The following is a 20,810-nucleotide window of genomic DNA, read 5'->3' on the forward strand; positions in this document are numbered from 1 at the left end:
TATTCAGTTCACCATGGAAATAGAAGTAGACGGAAAACTACCGTTCCTGGATGTGCTAGTAATACGTAACCCCAATGGGACGCTGAGTCGCGCAGTATACAGGAAACCCACTCACACAGACAGGTACCTACACGCCTCGTCTCATCATCACCCATCACAAAAGCAGGCTGTCCTAACATCACTAGTAAACAGGGCCATAGCGATATCTGACGCAGAGCACCTCGAGGAAGAAAAAGAACACCTCACGGAAACCCTTAGGAAAAATGGCTACTCGCTCAATAACATCCGACGAGTCCTTAAAAAATCAGAAGAGAAGAAAGAAAAGACCGCCGCAGGAGAAAACAACGGGAAAGAAGAACTGACCCGCCAGAAAACAGCGATACTGCCATACATTAAAAACACTACAGACAGGATCGGCAAGATACTGGGCAAATACAACATAAAAACTATCTATAAACCTCACCGTAAGCTAACCCGTTATCTACCACCAGTAAAAGACACAATAGAATTACAGGCCCCTGGAGTGTATCACATTGAATGTAGCTGCGGAGCTTGTTATGTAGGTGAGACAAAACGTCTGATCTCCACCCGCCTAAAAGAACATATCCGTCACACCAAGAACCAAAACACAGATATTTCAGCAGTAGCCAAGCATTCCTACGAAACTAGGCACGGAATATCATTTGACAAGACCAAGATCCTAGCAGCCATCCCTTGGAATCTGGAAAGAAAAATCCGCGAGGCTATCGAAATCAAGAAACATCCGAATAACATAAATTTAGAAGAAGGATACAAAATCAGTAATTCTTGGATGCCCATCATTCATAGTATAAGACATACAGACCACAACATAAACACACGGGCCGCAACCCCATTACATAACAGCGCGGGCAAGCCCCCGCTACCTGGCTGTGACATAAACTTTCCAGAAGCCTCGCGAGACAGCCAGGGCTTACGCCAGCCAGATAGGCTAGGATATAAAAGGCCAAGATCAAGGCCACTCTAGTAGTGTAACTCTGCCTGGGAGACTGATTACCTCGGATCGAGTAGGGGTATTTCAGTCGCCTTGACAATGAATACTGCAATGTATTCGAAACGTCGGCAAACTGTACGTGATATACGTACAAGTACAACACGGTTCAACCCGGAAAATAAATTAAATTATACAAACATGCTTCTCTAGCATTATGGTATCCAGTTATATTTACGGATGAAAGAATAATTCACTATTTTTCAAGAACATTGCAAAAAGGGGCAGAGGAAAAAGAACACAGAACTCGAAGAAAAAAATCTGCTTCCTTCAGTGAAGCATGGTGGAAGTTGTTTAATGGTTTGGGGGTGCGTGAGCTCAGCTGAAGTAGGTTCCTTAGAATTCATAGATGGAAAGGTGGACCGTAAATATTGTATTGAAGTTTTGAAGAAACGTCTAGTATCTAGTGCCGAAAAAAATGGGACTTCTGTGTGATTATGTAATCATGCAGGATAATGATCCAAAGCATACGGCCCTGGAAACACGACTGTGGATTTTATAAAACACACTCACATATATAACACCCCCCCCCCCCCAAATCCCCAAATCTGAATCCGATTGAAGATGTACGGGCTTATCGTAAAGAGAGACTGGGCACAAGAAATGTTTCATCAAAGCCAGCATTGAAAATGGCTCTCTTGGAAGAATGGGATAAGATTGACCCCACCTCCACCCCCAAGCTAGTGCATTCAATGCCTAGGTGGCTTGAGGCCATTGTAAAATCAAAAGGATTGCCAACAGATACTAAATATGCACTAAAATCAGTGGGGAATGAAAGTAAAACCGGACTGTACGAATACTTTTTATGAGTATGAAATCAAGGCATTTTCATTTATTTATGTATTAATGGCAGGGACGTCCATCAATTGTATGTTTTATGGTGTATATGTCTTTACATAGTGTACAGAAAGCTAACCTATTTATGTTATACAACGTACATGGCAATAAATGTATTAAATACAGTATTTTTTGTTTCAGTATTAAGTGTACGAATACTTTTTCCTATGACTGTATGTTTAATCCTCAGCCCGAAGGCTGGTTGGACCCTCAACAGCTCCGCCATCAGCTGTCACAGATGGCCTAGGCATCACTGAACAGGCGTATTAGGGAGTGCTTTCTTCGCCGAGCCAGAAGTTGCTATTACATACCAGTCTGCCAAGCCCACTGAAATGCATGCACCAACCGACCCTGCGAGTAACATTTTCACACCATTCATAGCAGGGACTGGCAACATAAGGAATGGCTTTACTAGCGTCACTCATACCTCAGTCATTTTCAGTTTGTCAAAGCCAAAGATAAAGATGAGACAGATCAATTAAAGTAACAAAATTGCTCTAGCCCATACCAAAAGACATAGTGCACTGTAAACACTAGGTCCTGCCAGCAAACGCATATTGTGTACCTAACATAGTGGTACTACGCGCAAGGAAAAGCGACCCATGGTGTTCCCCGCGTGGTGGTACTAATTACAAGTAGTCTCATGATCCTTTTCGATCATCCCTTGGACGCCCCTTTTATTCGCCTCTTACGACAGGCAGGAGACGCCGTGGGTGTATTCTTCGTCTGTGTCCCTCACCCATAGGGGGTTGTGTGTGGGGTCCGCGAGAGTTATTTTATTTCGCTCAAGTCCACCGGCAAGCCGGTTAGGACCCCTCTATCCGCGACCTGGGACGCTCCACGTGGGAGGTAGTATGTTACCGATAGTATGTAACCATGGGATTGGGGTAGATTTTAGTGTGCCTGTAACGATTCTCATGATTTCATTTAGACGGACGTCAATCATTTTTGTATGAGCGCTAAGTTGCCACACAGAAGCACAATATTCAGCCACTCGATAAACCATGGTGAGGGCGGTAGTGCATAGTGAGAATACATCAGTTCCCCATGTAGTCCCGGCTAGTTTCTTCATGATGTTCCGTGACTTGAGTTTCCGACTTGTGTTTTCAAGGCGTTTTTCTTTTTTGATATTAAAGAACGGTCTAAGGTGATGTCAAGGTACACTTAGGGTTGAAATTATGTTTAACTCTTTGTTGGCAAAACTCAACGTTGAGTTTTTGGTGAACTATTTGACTGCACAGATGGAATGAGTCAGCATACTTTGTTTTGGCCGGATTTGAGCAAAGTATCCGCCTCATGTAGTATACGTTCAAGGTTTCCAAGTTATTGGAGAGAATGATTTCCCCTTCTAATAATGAAGACGACACACACACACACACACACACACACACACACACACACACACACACACACATACACACAGAGCCCCCGAACCATCTGAATTACCAATGAAGGTTAAAATCCCACATCCAGCCGGGAATCAAACGCCGGACCCTTTAGACCACAGGCCACTACGCTATTTAGCGAGCCGGATAGTAGCATTGTTATCAATAGATATAAAGTGAACAATTTCAAATGCGCGGATGATACTGTCTAGTTAGCCAACACGAAAGAAAGCTTGCAGTGATTAATGGACCAAATTATTAGTGTGTGTGAGAAATATAGCACGAGAGCAATGCAAACAAAGCAAAAGTAACATACTTGTAATAAACATGCTAACGTAGCGGCAATTATAAAGGTCAGTCACAAAGCACCGCAAAATATTCAAACTACGTCGTATCTGGGATATGTAGGCCTATTCAATGAAAACTAGCGCCCTGCAGAAGAAAATAACAGTCGCATAGAGATGGTTAAAAAAGGTAATCTTCGCGTCGCACTACACAACAAGTTTAACCAGTATTATGTTCCATGGAGGAGCGTTGGTCTAACTTAGAAAATTAACCAGCTGACTGGGTGGCCGAAGTTCGATTGGAGTATTATCAGGGATCTTCGCCTTGTCCCGCTACCCTCAAGGCGATTTATGCCCACTCTAACGGGGGAGATGTGGGGTTGGCCTTTTAAATCAACAGTCACCAACAATGTTCGCTCGGTCGTCTAAAAAAAGTTAATATCACAGGAATTTCGTCACGGGATAAAAAGATAGGTTGAGTACGGCATCACCCAGTATTAAAGATTACGAAATCTGGAGCTTCATTCTATACATTCCCTAAAGAATACTTGCTACCATATATACATCTTAGGATGACTCATACTTTGAAAATTAGGCTGTGTAAATGTATATTATAATAATAATAACAACAAGCGAACCATGTGACCTTACCGCGGTGGGGAGGCTTGCGTGTCCCAATGATGCAGATAGCCGAGCCGCAGGTGCAACCATATCGGATGGGTATCTGTTGAGAGACCAGACTAACGAATGGTTCATCGAAAGGGGGGGTAGCAGCCTTTCGGTAGTTGCAAGGGCGGCAGTCTAGATGATTGACTGATACGGCCTTGTAATAATACTCAACATGGCTTAGCTGTGTTGATACTGCTACACGGCTGAAAGCAACGGGAAACTACAGCCGTAACTACCTCCCGAGGACATGCAGCTCTCTCTGTATGAATGATGTACTGATGATGGCTTCCTCCCGGGTAAAATATTCCGGAGGTAAACTAGTCCCCCATTCGGATCTCCGGGTGGGGACTACACGAGAGGGGGCGATCATCAGGAAGATGGATACTGACATTCTGCGAGTCGGAGCGAATAATGTTAGAAGTTTGAATCGTTGTGGTGGGTTAGAGAATCTGAAAAGGGAGATGGATAGGCTAAAGTTAGATGTAGTTGGTGTAAGTAAAGTACGTTGGCAGGAAGAACAGGATTTTTGGTCAGGCGATTACCGAATTATCAACACGAAATCAAACAGGAGAAATGCAGGAGTTGGTTTAATAATGAATAAGAAAATAGGGCAGCGGATAAGCTACTACGACCAGCATAGTGAAAGAATTATTGTCAAGATAGACACCAAAACAAGGCCCACCACAATAGTGCAGGTCTATATGCCTACTAGTTCAGCGGATGATGAAGAAATTGAAATAATATATGAGGAGATAGAAGATTTAATACAATATGCAAAGGTGACGAGAATCTAATTGTGATGGGAGACTGGAATGCAGTGGTAGGCCAAGGAGGAGAAGGTAGTACAGTAGGAGAATTTGGATTGGGACAAAGGAACGAAAGAGGAAGTCGGCTGGTTGAATTCTGCACTGATCATAATTTAGTCCTTGCCAATACTTTGTTCAAACACCACAAACGACGGCTGTATACGTGGACGAGACCTGGAGACACTGGAAGGTATCAAATAGACTTCATTATGATTAGGCAGAGATTCAGAAACCAGGTGTTGGATTGCAAAACTTTCCCAGGAGCAGACGTGGACTCTGACCACAACTTGTAGGTCATGAAATGCCATCTGAAGTTGAAGAAATTGAAGAAAGGAAAGAATGCAAAAAGATGGGATCTAGACAAGTTGAAAGAAAAGAGTGTGAGGGATTGTTTCAAGGAACATGTTGCACAAGGACTAAATGAAAAGGCTGAAGGAAACACAATAGAGGAAGAGTGGAGAGTTATGAAAAATGAAGTCAGTACGGCTGCTGAAGAAAACTTAGGAAGGAAGAAAAGATCAACTAAGAATCAGTGGATAACTCAGGAGATACTAGACCTGATTGATGAACGACGAAAATACAAGAATGCTAGAAATGAAGAAGGCAGAAAAGAATATAGGCGACTAGCAAGATACCCGTGCTTCGCTACGGCATTATACTGAAACTTAGAATTGAATGCTTATTGTTTTATATGTAATCCGCCGAAATTCGCGATATGACTCGTTTTCTGAGAGAATACGCCAAAATTCGCGATCTGACTCGTTTTCTAATAGATTACGGCAAGTTTCCTCCCATTTTTCAATCTTTCTTTCCAGCAATCGATTTCGTACTTCCCGGGCTAGGTCCAGGTATTCCACCCGGTCAGTTGGGTCCCTAAACCTTTGCCATCTTTTCCTATAAGCATTTTTAATATGGATCAAATCCTTGAGGAGATCCAGCGTGGTGTCGTCTTGGGTGCCTTGGCGATACTGAACCCGCGGCCGGACTGCATTCTTAGTCATTACCGTCCAGGACCAGTTTCCAGCGCGGTCCGCACGTTTGACGACGGTCCAGATTATTATTATTATTATTATTATTATTATTATTATTATTATTATTATTATTATTATTATTATTATAGATGTTCTGGGCCCCACAGCAAGATGCAAGACCGCTACTTGGCGGTGAATTACATCTGCTGCCACTGTCATTGTTGAGAATGTGACCAGCACCATTGTCGCGCGTAGGCAAGTGTGCGGGATTTCTGGCCATACGAATGACATACTTCCGTGCATTATTGACCTTATTATGGAGGTGAAAAATTGGACGGTCAATCTCATTCCTATCGTTTATTTCAAATGTGTTTAAATTTTTATTTTTATGCCAGAAGAATCTACTGTAATCTAAGAACGTTCTCCGAAGGAAAAGATGGCTCTTGAAAACGAACCCAGGAAAGATTAAAAATGATCGGTTTATGATCAGAATAAATACATCGAAAATCTACAGCCTGTTTCCAGACATTCGACAGGGTCAGGAATGGAATGAATAAAGCCCGCATCTAGCGGCGACAATCGGAATTGTGCCGGCAGCCGAAACCTGTCTCACTCCTTTGGGGCAATGATTAATGGATGACAAATGAAATGAAATATTGGACAGTGTTGCTGGAATGAATGTTGACAGGGAAGACCGGAGTGTCCGGAGAGAAACCTGTCCCGCCTCCGTTTTGTCCAGCACGAATGTTACATGGAGAGACCGGGATTTGAACCACGGAATCCAGCTGTGAGAGGCCGGCGCGCTGCCGCCTGAGCAATGGAGGTTCCTTATAAATACATTATGAACAGTAAAATCAATTGGTCTCACCACCTTTTACACCACACCGCCGTTAAGTTTATTTACCCAACCCCCCCCCTTCCAAAAAAAACTAAAAGAAGCCGTGTTTCTTTATGTTAAAGGAGATTCCAAACACTAATGTTCACGTCTATTACCTTCAGTTTTGAGATTAAATCATTCACTTTTTTCACTTTCACACTACCCCCCCCCCCCCCCCCCCAAGTGTAGTTTCCGGCAAAAATACTTGTTTCTTTAATAGTAAAGGATCTTCTAAATACCAATTATCACGACTGTAACTCTGTAACTTCTTCAGTTTTTGATTTATGTGTCCTCATGAAAGGAATTCAACTCCTTTTCACTCCCGGCCCCAAGATGATTTGCCCCTAAAACGCGTTTTCCTTTGTTTTTAAAGGAGATCCAAATACCAATTTTACGTCTGTAGGCCCTAACAACTTTAATTTTTAATAGGTGTAAGTATTCTCATACAATTAAGTCAATTAATTTTTCAATTCTTTCACCTCCTCCCCCCCCCCCCCCCACCATCATTGGATTTTCAGAGAATACGTGTTTCTTTACTTTTAAAGCAGATTCCAAATATCAAATTTCACGTCTGTAACATCTTCATTTTTGAGATAACAGTAGCCTAATTAAAAGAATTCAACACCATTTTCAGTCAATTTACCCCCCCCCCAATCCTCCCAAGTGATATTTCCGAAAACTAAAAATACACGTTTCTTTATTTTTAATAGAGATAAAAAATATCATTTTTCACTTCTGTAACATGTTCAGTTTTTTTTAGATATACTGTAGAAATTCTCATTTTAAAATTTCACCCCCGTTTTAGTTCCCCTTAAGAGGAGTTTCCAAAAACAAATCACCTATGTTTCTTTACGTTTACAGGAGATTCCAAATACCACTCTTTACGTCTGTATCATTCTACGTTTCTCATATATTCTGTAGATATAGTCTTTCAAAAAATTCACCCCAATATGTCACTCCTGTTTAACCGCCATTAATTGGAATTTCCAAAAACAAAAAAATAAATGTTTCTTTATTATTAAAGGAGATCCCACATACAAATTTTCAGTTCTGTAATATCCTCAGTTTCTGAGATATATGTATCCTCATTAAAGGCATTCAACCCATTATTCACGCTTTTACACCCCTCCTATTCGGATTTACAGAAAACAAAAAGTACGTGTTCCTTTATTTTTAAAGGAGATTATAAATATCAATTTTCACATGTGCAAACTTTTAAAGTTTTGAGATATAGATACACTCATTTTAAAAATTCAACCCCCTTTTCCCCCTCCCATTAATTGGATTTTCCGGAAACAAAAAAATACGTCTTTCTTTATTTTTAAAGGAGATCAAAAGTACCAATTTTCAGGTCTGTAATATCTACAGTTTCTGAGATATAAGTACTGGTATCCTGATTAAAGGCATTCAACCCGTTTTTTACCCTTTTTCACCCGTCCTATTGAGATTTTGTGGAACAAAAATACGTGTTTCTTTATTTTTAATGATGATTCTAAATACCAATGTTTACATCTGTAAACTTTTAAAGTTTTGAGATATAGATACACTCATTTTAAAAATTCACCCCCTTTTCACCCCCCGATTAATTGGATTTTCCAAAAACAAAAAAAATACGTGTTTCTTTATTTTTAAAGGCGATCCAAAACACCAATTTTCAGGTCTGTAATATCTTCAGTTTCTGAGATATAAGTACCGGTATCCTGATTAAAGGCGTTTTCACCCGTCCTATTGGGATTTTCTGAAAACAAAAAAATACGTGTTTCCTTATTTTCAAAGAAGATTCTAAATACCAATTTTTACATTTGCAAACTTTTAAAGTTTTGAGATATAGATACACTCATTTTAAAATTTCATCCCCCTTTTCACCCTTTTAGCAACGGAATATCCAAAAGTCCTCTCTTAGCGAGCACCTACATCTTAATATGAATGTATCCCCAAAATTTCATTTCATTATGTCCAGTAGTTTTGGCTCGGCGATGATGAATCAGTCAGTCAGTCAGTCAGTCAGTCAGTCAGTCAGTCAGTCAGTCAGTCAGTCAGTCAGTCAGGACAAGCTATTTTATATATATAGATTAAAGAATGAAGTGGATAGAAAGTGCAAGATAGCTAAGGAAGAATGGGTGAAGGAGAAGTGCAAGGATGTCGAAGGCTGTATGGTCCTGGGAAAGGTAGATGCTGCATACAGGAAAATCAAGGAAACCTTTGGAGAAAGGAAATCTAGGTGCATGAATATTAAGAGCTCAGATGGAAAGCCACTTCTAGGGAAAGAAGACAAAGCAGAAAGATGGCAGGAACATATCCAACAGTTGTATCAAGGTAACGATGTAGATAATTTGGTTCTGGAACATGAAGAGGTTGTTGATGCTGATGAAATGGGAGACCCAATTTTAATGTCAGAGTTTGACAGAGCTGTGAATGACCTAAATAGGAACAAGGCACCTGGAATTGATGATATTCCCTCTGAATTACTGACTGCCTTAGGAGAAACCAACATGGTAAGGTTATTTCATTTAGTGTGCAGGATGTATGAGACAGGAGAAGTCCCATCCGATTTTCGGCAGAATGTTGTTATACCTATTCCCAAGAAAGCCGGTGCTGACAGGTGTGAAAACTACCGCACCATTAGTTTAGTAGAAGAAGAAGAATGGAGTACACCCATCCCATAGTTCCGGATTCCGGAATTATGGGAGAGAGCACTCTTTTATTGCAATTTGTTCAATTTGATACATGCTTAACATTTTACATTTTCCTCTTACATTTGTTTAACTATACTAAATAAAATTTGTTATGTCCTAGACGTTAGCATTGCTATATTGTCTAGGACAACATGTATCTTACCTTAGTTTATTTATACACTTAAATTAATGAAAAAAATGTTCTTTATCAAACAATGTAACTGCTCACCTTGCGGCAAACTAACAAAAAGCACACACTTCTACTTCACAGCAGAAATAAATTAAATAAGTGTGAATACCCACTTTCCAGCAGATACTACATATTATGTGAAACCTTTTCAGGCAAGTCAGAAAAGCGCCTTCACAGGCATTTAAATAACCTTTACAGGTATATCAATCTATTCCAATGCTTGCTTAAATGCCACCATGTATCTTCCATTACTATATTTGACGCGAGTGCTTATTTAACAGTAACAATACTTGTAGTTAGTGCTAATATCTTTTCGTTTCCTTCTGCCATATACTTCTTTAAATCTTATTAACTCATACATATCTGCTATTTCCGAGATCTCTTGTTGTACAATCATCATATTATCTCTCTGCTGCGCTTGTAACTTTCATTGTCATCACACCTTACTCTAATCTACGCATGCAGAAGTACTGAGTCAACACTGGGCTTGAGATAGGTTAGGCCTATCTCTTCCTCTCCCTACTCTACTGTACTACAGCAGCCAAAACAAACTAATTAACAGTCCCACAGCAAATAAAACAGGCTAACACACAGCAAACGACCTCATTGTAAGGAACTCATTACTGTTAACATATTGATGAACTAGATCTGCTACTTAGAAATAAACAATATCTAATATATGCAGGAACACTGAACAACTATAAAAGAAACATAATACTAAACTTATAACTATAGTCGCCCTTAGTTCTTAGCGACTTGAACTCTATAATGAATACATATCTGATATTTCCGAGATCTCTTGTTGTACAGTCATCCTCATGTATATTACATTTACTATCATTTACCAGTACTGTTATTACTTTCTGTTATTACTAATCTCATTTTAATTTCCTTCTTCCACACGTTTCTTAGAATACAGAAAAATTTAGCTAGTTTACCTGGGGTGATCCATTCTTTATTTACATTAGTTTAGTATCTCATGCCTGCAAAATTTTAACACGTATTATTTACAGAAGAATGGAAAAACAAGTTGAAGCTGAGTTGGGAGAAGATCAATTTGGCTTCAGAAGAAATGTAGGAACACGTGAAGCAATCCTGAATTTACGTCTGATCTTAGAGGATCGAATCAAGAAGGACAAGCCCACGTACATTGCATTCGTAGATCTAGAAAAGGCATTCGATAATGTTGATTGGAACAAGCTATTTATGATTCTGAAGATGATAGGGATCAAATACCGAGAACGAAGAATTATCTACAACCTGTATAAAAATCAGTCTGCAGTGATAAGAATCGAGGGCTTTGAAAAAGAAGCAGCAATTCAGAAAGGAGTGAGGCAAGGCTGCAGTTTGTCCCCTCTCCTTTTCAATGTTTACATAGAACAGGCAGTAAAGGAAATCAAAGAGAAATTTGGAAAGGGAATCACAGTCCAAGGGGAGGAAATCAAAACCTTGAGATTTGCCGATGATATTGTTATTTTATCTGATACTGCAGAAGATCTCAAGAAGTTGCTGAATGGTATGGATGAAGTCTTGGGTAAGGACTACAAGATGAAAATAAATAAGTCCAAAACAAAAGTAATGGAGTGCAGTCGAACGAAGGCAGGTGATGTAGGAAATATTAGATTAGGAAACGAAGTCTTAAAGGAAGTAGATGAATATTGTTACTTGGGTAGTAAAATAACTAACGATGGCAGAAGTAAGGAGGACATAAAATGCAGACTAGCACAAGCAAGAAAGAAAGAGCTTTCTTAAGAAAAGAAATTTGCTCACTTCAAACATTGATATCGGAATTAGAAAGATGTTTTTGAAGACTTTCGTGTGGAGCGTGGCATTGTATGGAAGTGAAACATGGACGATAACTAGCTCAGAAAGAAAGAGAATAGAAGCTTTTGAAATGTGGTGTTACAGAAGAATGTTGAAGGTGAGATGGATAGATCGAATCACGAATGAAGAGATTCTGAATCGAATTGGTGAGAGGAGATCGATTTGGCTAAATTTGACGAGAAGAAGAGATAGAATGATAGGACACATCTTAAGACACCCAGGACTTGTTCAGTTGGTTTTAGAAGGAAGTGTAGGTGGTAAGAACGGTAGGGGTAGACCAAGGTATGAATATGACAAACAGATCAGAGCAGATGTAGGATGCAATAGTTACGTAGAAATGAAAAGGTTAGCACAGGATAGGGTGGCATGGAGGCTGCATCAAACCAGTCTATGGACTGATGACTCAAAACAACAACAACAACAAGAATGATAATCTACCGCTTTTCCACATCCGTGGAGTCACGGGTGCGAACAATGTCGCACATGTGGATTTGGCCGTACTTTACGGCTGGATGCCCTTCCTGACGCCACGTTTTTTAAATGTAAGTTCCTGTAGAGCCTCCGCGACTCAGGCGGCAGCGCGCCGGCCTCCCACCGCTGGGTTCCGAGTTTCAAATCCCGGTCACTCCATGTGAAATTTGTGTTGGACAAAGCGGAGGCGGGACAGGTTTTTCTCCGGGTACTCCAGTTTTCCCCTGTCATATTCCATTCCAGGAACACTCTCCAATACCATTTCATTTCATCTGCCATTCATTAATCATTGCCCCAGAGGAGTGCGACAGGCTTCGGCAGCCGGCACAATTCCTATCCTCGCCGCTAGATGGGGGCTTCATTCATTCCATTCCTTACCCGGTCAAATGGCTGGAAACAGGCTGCGGATTTTCATTGTAAGTTCCTGTGGTGGTTGGTAGGGTGTATGTTGTCTAAATATGAAGAGGAAAGAGTTGGAACAAACACAAACACCCAGTCCCCGAGTCAGAAGAATTAATCAGACGAGATAAAATACTCGACCCGGCCGGAAATCGAACCTGGGACCCTCTGAACCGAAAATCTCAACGCTGACCATCCAGTAAAGGAGTCGGATGGTGGTCGTGGACTAATAGACCTTCAGAAATTACACAATGAACAAATTACATCGCTAAAGTGCTACCTCAAACATAAACCCGAAACCTCTGCCCTAAATAGTGCAATGGTTGTAGCAGATAACGGTTTTACACCCCTCAATCTGAACACCCGGCTTCACTTACAATGTAATTCTCCACAAATGAAGAAAAGATCGTTCTATAGAAAAAGAAACCTCTTCATGGACGGTATCCAAATGAGTTAAATCAGCCATATATCGACAAACAAGCGTCGCATGAGTGGCTGACACACTCGGATATATACCCAGAAACAGAGAGCTTCATGTTCACCATACAAAATCAAGTGATTGCCACAAGGAACTACAGCAAGCATATACTGCATGATCCGTCTGTCTATTCAGATCTGTCCCGGCGATGTAATGTATCTCCAGAAACCATCCAGCACATAACCTCAGGTTGTCGATTAATGGCAAACACAGACTACAAGTACAGACATGACCAAATTGCAAAAATCATTCACCAGAAATTAGCCCGACAAAATAACCTAATCCATTGTACCACAGCATATTGGAAGTATAAACCCCAATCAGTCTTGGAAAGTGAAAATTACAAACTTTACTGGGAAAGAAGTATCATCACTGATAAAACTATTACCTGAAATAGACCATACATAACTTTTGTAGATAAAAACAAGAAAATCTGCTTCATAATTGACATAGCATGCCCTAATACTCACAACCTCCAATCAACACATACAGAGAAGATTTCCAAATACAAAGATCTGGCCACAGAGATAAAAACAATGTGGAAACTCAACAATGTTTTCATCATTCCAGTAGTGACTGGATGTAATGGTATTATACCAAAGACACTACACAGGAGCATTGAAGCTCTTAATCTCCACCCTCTCACTTACAGAGAATTACAAAAAGCAGTAATCCTGGCCACTTGCCATATAGTAAGGAAGTTTATTGGCATGAACCATCCACCATATACAGAGGACTAATGAAAATCGTCCACTAATAATTTTTACCATTTATGTATAGTAAATATCTCAAATATCTGTCAAATTTATTTGTCAACAATGTAAGTATATACCGATATATATGAAGCATGTATGCGTATGTACTAAACAATAGTTCTTCCATGAACATTGTACGGAAGAAGCTCATAAACCCAATTATAAAATTGTGAATTATTATTATTATTATTATTATTATTATTATTATTATTATTATTATTTCGCATGGCTATTTCTAGTCTTGTGCAATCCTTGTAAGACGGATGCCCAAGAAGACAAATAAGTTTGAGTGATGTTTTTGAAAGTAGGAAAGATCACAATACGAAGATAAAGTTGGAATTCAAGAGGACAAACTGGGGCAAATATTCGTTTATAGGAAGAGGAGTTAGGGATTGGAATAATTCACCAACGGAGATATTCTATAATTACAGTAGTTTTGAAGAAAAGACTAGCTAAACAACTTAATACGGAAACTGCCACCTGAGCTGCCCTAAATACAGATCGGTGGTGACTGATTTGAGGGAAGACGGCATCTGCCGTGTTACTGTGGTAATAAAACTACGGCCTCGGCTACTGTGTGCAAGCGTTTCACTTGTAATTAGACGCCATCCGGCTGTCTACTCCTCAATTTTGATGTTGCGTTTTACACTAGGCCTACTAGATGGCAGAATAAACCGAATCTCTCTTGGGCGTCTATGGGTGAGTTTTTAATTAATTTTGTCGAGTGAACACCAAATGTTACCAGAGATCTTTTACATGCCGACATCGTAAAAGATGTAGTGCCGAATGGACGTTTTTCCACTCTTACTGTGGTGGATGATGGTGCTGTGTATAAGTTGCAGGAATGCTGGGGATGGCACATACACCTAGTCCCATCCCGATATGATAATTTAGTACGGTTACAGATGATTAGCTGCCACCCCCGGAGGCCCGGGTTCGGTTCCCGGCTCTGTCACGAAATTTGAGAAAAGGTACGAGGACTGGAACGGGGCCCACTCAGCCTCAGGAAGTCAACTAAGTAGAGGAGGTTCGATTCCCACCTCATCCATCCTCGAAGTGGTTTTCGTGGTTTACCACGTCTCCAGGCAAATGCCGGGATGGTACCTAACTTAAAGGCCACGGACACTTCCTTCCCTATCACTTCTAATCTTCCCATCTCCCACAAGGCCCCTGTTCAGCATAGCAGGTACTGGTCCTCCTCCCTGGTTGTATCCTCGACCAAATGTCTCACGTTCCTGGATACTACCCTTGAGGCGGTAGAGGTGGAATCCCTCGCTGAGTCCGGGGGATAAACCAAACTTTGGAGGGTAAACGTATTAATAAATGGCAAGATCTGAGAAAGGGTCATCAACAGAAATGTCGTTTGTATTCTGGAAAATGCTCTCATCCATTTCCTTCAGAGCAATGTGAAATTACATCGTTACATTCTCACCATTTAAAATCAACAATCCCCGAGACAGCCGGGAAGCGAACTCAGGAGCTTCCAAACCGAAGGCCATTTAATCAAGAAGCCAGGCTGTATTTATAATTAAGGTGTCGCAGATTATAGGTTGGCACAGAACATAGGTCTAGATTTATGCTAGAAACTGTACACAGATGCAACCTATTTTCACTAATGGTATTCGTGACCTAAATAGTCATCAGGTTGGAGTAGTAGCAAAGGCCATGGGGCAAAACCGTAAATTTCTCGACGGACATTACGTTGTTTAGAAAAAGTGTCAGGAAGAGGAACTTGGCAAACATGTAAGGAGGTCAATTTGTGGATGTGTCCTTGACGGAAATGGGACACGCCCCACCTGTACGAGTTGTGCAGGTCACCCCTCAACTTGGGCCTCGTCTCATACAGTAGTATTCGTCGATCCGGTTGGGAAACTTTACTGTGGCAATACCATTACTTTCAAAACAGACAGGGATATACTGTTGGAATTGAAAGCATACCTACAATTGAATATATACGAAACCATTTAAATACAGGGCAAATATATTTTTCAAGATCCTAAGTGAAAACAGAAAATACTGACTATTTAATAGGTCCGCCAACGTCACCAAGACTGATGTGTTTTCATGGCTAAATGGCGTTCGGTAGCTGTTCTAGGCGAAATATTTTGGGTGGGCCCAAACTCAAAGTCACTTGTAAGCACACTTTTGTACAAATGTAAAAGCAGGTCATGAATAGGAGGGCGTGATTAGCTTAGTGGCTTACTGCTGGCTTCCCACCCGGAAGGCTGAGGTTCGAATCCCGGCCAATCCTGGGTCGAGTTTCTCATCTCAAGAATCACGTGACGTCAGGAAGGGCACCCCGGTCTTAAACCCCCGGCCAAAATCAAAATGAGCCTGGGTGGCTCCAGCGACCGCAGAAATAACTGGGACAAGCTGAAGAAAGTTTATTCAAAATGTAATTAATGCGTTCAGGTTATCAGAATATTTAACTGATCATTCAAATTGCTTCTAAACATTTTTGGAAAATATAAAAAGTAATATTATTATACCGAATTATAAAAAGATAAAAATTAGTACGAGATACATTTATTACTCACAGGTTCATGCTATGGTGAATGAAGTCAGCGTGTTTTCTGTGAGAGGCACTCGTCAATGGTGTCCTTTGATTTACTCGTAAAGTGGAACCTTTTCTCTTTCTCGATTAAAAATCACTGCTAAGTTACTAAGGTGTTCACTAATCACAGTTATTCTCGGGTGTGTTTTGATAAGTGTCATTGTTGAGGAACTTCGTTCTGTAGTGGCTGTAGTGGCAGTAGTCACAGGAAGAACTAATACTTTTTACTAAATCCTTCATCTCCCTAAAAACAACGTTTGATTTCCTTTTCTGACGAAAATTCGAAGTGTATTGTCAAAACCCTTATGCATGATTCTGATACGAGACCTGTGAATAATAACATGAGTAATAGTTCATTCATCTTGATTTGATAATTTGGCAAAGTTACAGATGATTTTTGAATTCATTAATAAATCTGAAGATCTGAGGAAGGATCAGCAGCAGAAACGGCGTTTGTATTATGGAAAAAGCTCTTATCCATTTCCTGTACAATAATGTGAAATGACTGTTACATTCACATCATGCTCTTGTGTTTTTTTTTTCTGCCTGGTTTATAGGGTACTGCTGTTACACTTTTCTGAAATTTGAAAAACTCTTACTTTCAGATGGGCATGTGTCCATTCGGCGGAACCGCCTCTGTTGACGTCCCATAGACTGCGATAGGGATATATACCATGTTAGAACTGAAAGCATAGCTAGGACTGAATATATAAGAAATGATTTAAATACTGAGCAGAAATAATGATGTGTGTATTTACTATTGTCAAATGTACGCTACCACATTCACCACACATTAATCGATGCAACATAGTAGTAGGAGGCTATATAGCCGAACCAACAGACCCGTTTCGCAAATATGTTGATTCATTCCAGTTATATTTACGTGTTCCGATCCAAGGTTGCAGAAAACGTGGGCGGAGCCCTTGAAGAGTTAAATTAAAAGTCACAACTCGAGTGTGGCTTTAGTCTTTAAATAATTCTCGCATTTTCTTTTTTCTGCTAAGACAGAAAAGAGGTGATTATAGTTTTACGTCACTACTATTACGGTTTTCGGAGACGTGAGGAGCTGGAATTGTGTCTCACAAGAGTTCTTTTATGTGCCAGTGAACCTACCGACACGAGGACGCTCAAATACCACCGGACTGAGCAGATATCGACATCGCAATCTTGGACTCAAAAGGCCAGCGCTCAACTGTCTTGAGCTCGGCAAAGAGGAGAAAAGAGTAGCAGAATAACAACGCCAGCATAAAGGTGCCGGTATGTAAAAATACACGACCATGTAAATATAATTTAATCCTACTCGTATCAGTGGGACATTAATGCAAATAATGCTAACCTGCATTGCCCTGTATGAATGCTTAGGCGAGAATACCCTACAATTTAATCGAAAACTTGATACAAGAAGATCCCTTAATGAAATAGGATAAACAGTGTTTATGCAACAATATATTTTGATTTGAATTTTTAAAGTTCCTTTAAGGCCAATAACCTAGATGTTAGGCCCCTTTAAGCAACAGGTATCATCAAGCAAAAGTTCCTTTGCACCTGTCAGGCTTTATTGCTTGGTCCCTCCCCTCTATTCCTCTCTTTTAATCAGTTTGCGCGAAGGATGATAACAGAAGAACCATATATATGCCACTATACGAAGTAGTTCAAAAGTAGTTCAAGTTACTTCTTAAATACCATTCTAGAACTGAGTCGAAATCTTAAAGGCAGGTAATGCAATAACTTAAAAAGTACGGGATGACTATTTTCATAGATGGTAATCGAAGTAGAGAATTTCTGAGCTGCTTTATTTGCCAAAACAGCCCATGTGGTATGCCCCACTACACCAAATACAGAAAAATTTACGGAAAAAAAAAAAAAAAAAAAAAAAAAAGCAGGGTGCGAAATCGGAAAAGAAATGGTGGGGGGAGAAGGATCATATGGCTTACCTATTTGTGTTTATTTCAAGCAATACCCGGCCGGGGATGGGTATACAATTCCCTTGTAAGTAAATTACCCCCTCCCCCAGAAAAATGTAAATTGAAAATGTTTTTGTTTGAATTCCGTTGTTATAATAAGAATGATGTTCGATAGAAAATTATTCTCGGGTCTCAGATGGACTTGCCAGAGTGAACACATGAAAAATAGGCTGCATGTGCAGAGTTGCCACCGCTGCATTGTTTTATTGCTCAAGGTCTGGCAGTCATCCTATTATTTCTATCTTATGTGTATTATTGTTGTTGTTTTTATGATAAGATGCACAGTAAATACACTAATTTCAGTAGTATATGTGTTAAGTTACATTTCCTCATTTTTTTGGTGGAAGTACCGGTATCCCCTCCCCGGGCAATTTTCGTGGGGGAGAACCTTTGAGATAAAATCATCGGTGTGATTTCGCACCATGATCATTAGACTAAAAACCCCAAGAAAATTCAAGAATTACAATGACTGAAAATACATGGTAATAAAATTGACCAAATCGGAGAAAGTTAAGAGCCTAAATCATTCAGGACAAGATAGGCTACCGTACAACTTTACAACACTGATCGTTCAATAACCCACGAAAATATTCATAGGGCCTACTACCTCCGAAATTAAACACATACTGTACACTATATCCTACTAGGCCTATTTTACTATGCACTTCTTACAAAGAAGGCTATTTGAAAGACGATACTGTTTCTCTCAGTTAAGTTAAAAGTAAGAGAATTACGATGACTGTACTGTATTACATTGTTAGCTTAAGGACGTACTGTAAAGAAGAGACACTTCACAGAGCGTTACGTAAGGTTATGATTTGCTACATCATTTTATGACAAATTGAGGTTAGGAATGGATGTAAACTAAAACGCCATGTAGGACTAAATTATCAGTTAGTTGGAATCTGATCAGAAATATGGTATAAACTACACTTCTGACTACGTACTTAAGTATAATAACCGTACTTCAGATTACGGTTTACAAATCCTAAGGAAAATATACAGCAATTCATAAAGGAATAGGGCTATTCACAATATTATGCTCGTGTTACATGATCAAAACACAGAACAACTTAAAACACACTACACTCTGAATACTGCTAAATGATCTAAAGAAAAATATACTGTACGTACCTGTAATATTCAGGAGAATAAATGTCACAAATCACTAAAGTCTGGTTCTCGTTGATTGAAATATAAACAACCGCTTGTCACTGCGGGGTGATCGCGAACTATTGAGCTGGCTAATACACGACTTCACTAAACAGTGTCTCATATCAACACCTGACTGGGATTGCACAACATTCACCGCTCGGTGGGGTCACCGTGACTTGTGACTTCACTAATATCGCCTGCGACAAGAGAAGCCCACTCACGCGCGAATCGGTCTTACCCCCACCCCATCCCACTTCACCCCGCCCCCTCCGCCAATAACCTGCACCGGCGGTAAGAATAGATTACAAGTAGGCGAGAATATTGTGGATGGAGTTATGCGTCACACTCAAAATCGGTACTGGGACTCAATAATTACCTTAATAAAAAACGTTTTACTGCAGATAGGGCTGCCAACGCTGTAATCTGCTGCTTACAGTCATTGTAATTTTAAGAGTCCTCTCGTGACATGGAAATTCCTCGACATTCCCTAAATTCCACGGACAAGCTTGTTGATATTTTAACCACACCGTGTTCCTGTATGCAGTGCCCCCTGTATATCAATACCACAGAAGTTATGTCGCACCGACACAGACAGGTCTTATTGTGACGATGGGAGAGAAAAGAGCTTGGAGTGGGAAAGAAGCGACCGTGGCTTTAATTAAGGTACAGTCCCAGTATTTTCCTGGTGTGAAAATGGGAAACCACGGAAAACCATCTTCAGGGCTGGCGATAGTAGAGTTGAACCCACTATCTCCCGAATCCAAGCTGATAGCTGCGGGACTCAAACCGCGCACCCACTTCTCGGTAGGCACAGAACTGATTATTATTGTGCGCTAAGTGAGCTTCATTTGTTTAAGACACCATCCTGTTCTCCCTTTCATATTCATGATGAAAGAAGTAATTATGTGCCAAATGTATTATGCATTATTGTCATAGCGGGGTGCCGGTAAATGCATAAAATAACAATGAATTGGCAAATATATTCTCTACTGACGAACTTAGAGGCGCAATCTGTGGGAACACAGAAATATTGATTATTTTTCTACTTCCTGTTCTTTTAGCCATTTACCTGGGGTAGGAACGTGATGTTATTTGGCCCAGTTTTACGGCCTGACGCACGTTACTCCAAAACCGCAAGGCAGGTGAATAATAATTTAAAAAATAATAAAAATAATACTACTTCTTATTTAATTACAGTTTATGAATAGCCTACATAGGATATCGTCTGAAAGGTCAGGAAGTTCCATTCACTTAAGAGGAAATATAGATCCACAATGCGTAACGTCAGAATATAACTGCGTCTACGTTGTCCTGTTATATTGGAAACAGAGGGCGACTACGTATATAATAATAATAATTTCGTGTGGCTATTTCTAGCCGAGTGCAGCCCTTGTAAGGCAGACCCTCCGATGAGGGTGGGCGGCATCTGCCGTGTATAGGTAACTGCGTATTATTGTGGTGGAGGATAGTGTTATGTGTGGTGTGT

At 40.2% G+C, this 20,810-nt stretch overlaps 1 protein-coding gene across 3 annotated transcripts in view; it reads right to left on the minus strand.

Annotated features, from left to right (window-relative positions):
• LOC136876445 (uncharacterized) overlaps window positions 1–19,522 on the minus strand; it is a 222,995-nt gene extending 203,473 nt beyond the window's left edge. The window contains exon 1 of one of the 3 annotated variants that reach the window (XM_067150421.2): window positions 19,304–19,522. The gene's annotated coding sequence lies outside the window, so the exon portion shown is untranslated. The remainder of the gene's footprint in view (window positions 1–19,303) is intronic. The other 2 variants (XM_067150423.2, XM_067150422.2) reach the window with 2 other exon arrangements.
• Between the last annotated feature and the right edge of the window lie 1,288 nt (window positions 19,523–20,810).

Source organism: Anabrus simplex, chromosome 6 (genome assembly GCF_040414725.1).
Source record: "Anabrus simplex isolate iqAnaSimp1 chromosome 6, ASM4041472v1, whole genome shotgun sequence".
In the NCBI taxonomy this organism is placed as follows: domain Eukaryota; kingdom Metazoa; phylum Arthropoda; class Insecta; order Orthoptera; family Tettigoniidae; genus Anabrus; species Anabrus simplex.